General features: G+C 39.0%; 1 pseudogene; it reads left to right on the top strand.

Annotated features, from left to right (window-relative positions):
- The first annotated feature begins 1,962 nt into the window (after positions 1–1,962).
- On the top strand, positions 1,963–3,180 carry LOC148780820 (potassium transporter 26 pseudogene; annotated as a pseudogene).
- Positions 3,181–3,843: the final 663 nt, after the last annotated feature.

Here is a 3,843-nt window from a genome sequence, read left to right as displayed (position 1 = left end):
AAATCTGAGTTTTGCACCAATATCCTAAAATTTTGATTTGCGGGATTGAAGAAAAATGCTTTAATACTTTGAGAGGAAACAAACTTTAGGACCGCTACATGCTATATTAGTTGCAGGGTTGTAGACTATCGTGGTTGCATGGTGTGGATAGGCCTTATAGCACACAACATCATTGTTGCAGATTGGATGCCCCAACAAACACTCTCCAACCAGTGGCTTAACCAATTGGAGTCTCCGGTTTTGACATAAGTGAGGCTCGAGATAGAAAGAAAGAACCAACCTGAGTATATGGAGAACAATACGGCGCAATTTGAGGGATGTGAAGGTGCTAAGAAAAAATGGACTCGAGCAAAGTAGGGAGAGGACACAAGCTCATTCAACAATCTCGACACGCACTTTACCGTGCAAGCAGATTACGTCGAGAGGGCAGCAAGAATCAGAACCACGACATCATATGGGGATTTCATCAAGACAGAGAGGGGCTCCGTTATGTTCTTCTTCTTCATGGGGAGGAACCAGAAGCGTGATCTCAAATGTTTGCAGCTGTTCTTTTGAGAAAGTCATTCTCTCTCTTGATTCTCTCTGTGGATTTTTCTCGCAGTTAATTTAGGCAAATTGGGTTTGAGTTATACGAATGGGGAATAGGCCTGAACTTTTAGAGTGGAAGTTTATCTTATCTCTTACAAGAATTTAAACCAATAGGCAAAGTTTGTTTCAAGAGATGGAAACTCAAGAACTTAAGAATAATTGGAAGGAATTTGTTTCTGGAAATAAAAAAGGAGGAATTTGAGAGAGCCAAAGAGAAACTCAAAAAGTTAGGATTTGGGTTAAGAGAGAGATTCAGGAATATGAGGAATAAACCAATGGGGGGACTTTGTTTCTAGAGAGAGAAATTCAAGAATTTAGGGAATCTTTTTCTAAAGAGAGAGAAAAACTCAAAAACTTAGGGATTATGTTAAGGGAGAGAGAATTTATTAGGGGAAGTGATCATTGTTAACGTGTATATATTGGTGAAATGGAATTTGAGTTACACGAAGCAGGTTTTGGGTTGAAATCGGAAACGAAGCTATCTTTTTTTTGTTTAATCAGAACCTCTTATCTTTTTTTTTAACCTTTTCTTTCCGTTTTTTCAATCAGAACCTCTTATGGTTAGTTTAATCTTATTTTATCTTAAAAATTTAAACCAACGAATGTAGGGGATTTTAGGGAGAGAGAGGATATTAGAGAGAGAGAGAGGATTTTAATGGTTTTTTGTTTCTTGTAATGAGAGAGGAGCTTTGATAATAATTCATAACGAGAGAGAGAGAGAGAGAGAGAGAGAGAGAGAGAGAGAGAGAAAACCATCAAGAGTATGTAGGTGTCCTCATCCAGATTTAAGAGATGACCAATATATATAAGTATTGATCTCCTCCTTCCTAATGTGAGTACATATAGACAAGTTGGGATTCCTTATCTTTTTAAAGTCAAACCAAGGGAGTTTGTATCTAGAGAGAGATGAAATTTTCAAGAACTTATAATAGGGAATAAACATAGAGGGTATTTGAAGAGGAGGAGAGGGTTGAGAGAAGTTAGAGGGCCAAACTTATCTCTCTTACTTTCTCTCTCTTCATTTCTCTCTCAACCAACAGCAACAATAAGATTGTTATGGAATCATACTTAAAGGACTTCGACTTGGAAACAAGAGGAGAAAGCAAGGACAGGGAGTTGAGCCTCGTAAGTTATTATAAACCTCATCAAAGAAAAGCTAAAGAGTTCCAATCCTTGCAAACCCTGCTCTTGGCATATCGGTCACTTGGGGTGGCATATGGAGATATTGGAACTTCTTATCTTTATGTTTTCTCATATGTTTCGCACTCCAACCCTGGAGAGGAAAACATTTTCGATGTCCTGAGCCGCATTTTTGGACCTTAACCATGATCGGTTTGCTCAAATACATCTTCATCGTTCTCCATGCTAACAACCATGGAGAAGGAGGAACATTTGCTCTGTATTTCCCGGTTGAACCAGCACATTAACTTCAACATGATCAGTGGCGGCCAAACTAAGAGGCTTGATTTTGATGACTTGAATTTGAAGAATTACAGTGGAAGATCCTTGCAATCCAAGGCCAAGAAGTTGTTGGAGATCTTTTCTCACAATCATTGTTTTGCTCGATGCCTACATGGGGATCGATGATGGAGCGCGGACGCCTGCTATTTTTGTGCTCTCTGTAGTACAAGACATATAAACAAGGTCTCCAAAAATTAACACAAATCATGTGGTCCTCCTCTCTGTGGCCATCTCGCTTGTGCTCTTTTTGTTCCAAAGTTAGCTTCTCCTTCTCACCCATCATGCTTTTGTGGTTTGGATAAACAGTTGTGATCAGAGTTTACAATATAATCACATACTATCCTAGGGTATCCAAGGCTTTGTCTCCATACTACATTTACTATTACTTAACTAGAAACCATAAGCACGGATATGAGATGCTTGGGGCAATTGTCTTGTGCATGGCAGGTGCTGAGGCTATGTTTGCTGATATGGGTCACTTCAACAAGCGATGAATTCAGATTGCCATCTCTTGCCTTGTGTATCCTTGGATCCTCCTAACTTACGATGGAGAGGCGGTGTATCTGATAAAGAACCTAGAGAACATAAGCACCACCTTCTACAGCTCCGTGTCGGGCCCTGTGTTTTGGCCCATCTTTGTGATAGCCACACTAGCGGTCATAGTGGCGAGCTAAGCCCTGATATCAGCCAGCTTATCTATCATAAGGTAATCCATGACTTTGCGGTGGTTCACTCGGGTTAACATGTTTCACACTTCTTCAAAGTATGAGGGGCAGGTATAACCGCTGAGGTGAACTGCTTCCTCATGCTCATCTGCATCCTCATCATTGTTGTATTCAAGGGAGGCATCAAAATAGAAATTGCATATGGGGTTGTTGTGATTTGTGTCATGCTCATCACCACATGCTCCTCGTTGAGGGTATTTACATGACCTCTCTTCTCAACAAGGTGTTGCAGGGCAGTTCGGTTCCTTTTGCCGTGTCTGCATTTTTTCTTGTAATAATGTTGTTGTGGACCTATAGGAGGAGAAAGAAACATGAGTATGAGGCAAAGCTCAAGTTGAGCTTACTCGATCTTCAACAACTTGTTAAACTTCTGAATCCTCCAAAAAAATCATTGTATATTGATTAATCATCAAGAATATAAAGAGTCCCCTATACATATATAGTTAATCAGTTATTGATAATAATGAACTAATCTAGTCTTATCAAGAGAGCACTAATCAGTTGTTGATAATAATGAACTAATCTAGTCTTATCAAGAGAGTACTAATCAGTTCTTGATAATAATGAACTAATCTAGTCTTATCAAGAGAGATATCTACATCAAATACAAGATAACTTAAAATTAAAAATTATCATCAATTATCTATATCTCCTCGACTATCTCTATCTCTACACTCCCCCTCAAACTGAGGTTGGGTGAACATCATCAGTTTGTCAACGAGATAGTCATGACGAGCACGAGTCATTGCCTTGGTAAAGATATCTGCAAGTTGTTGTTGGCAGGTAATATATGGGAGTGTAACTTCTCCAGCCAAATATTTGTCACGAATGAAATGACAATCAACTTCTATATGCTTTGTGCAGTCATGAAACACTGGATTTGATGCAATACGTATGGTGCTCATATTATCAACGTACAATGGTGTAGGAGTTCGATGAAGAATATTGAGGTCCTATAAAAAGCCTCTCAACCAAGTAATTTCACTACAAGGTGTGGACATTACTGGGTATTCGGCTTCTGCAGAAGATTTAGACACAGTTTGTTGTTTCTTATAATTCCATGATATGA

The sequence above is a fragment of the Amborella trichopoda genome, chromosome 8 (genome assembly GCF_054954075.1).
Source record: "Amborella trichopoda isolate Santa Cruz 75 chromosome 8, AtrichopodaSantaCruz75HAP2 v2.0, whole genome shotgun sequence".
NCBI classification, from domain to species: Eukaryota; Viridiplantae; Streptophyta; class Magnoliopsida; order Amborellales; family Amborellaceae; genus Amborella; species Amborella trichopoda.
Note: the sequence above shows the minus strand (reverse complement) of the source record. Positions and strands in the feature narration are given on the sequence as shown.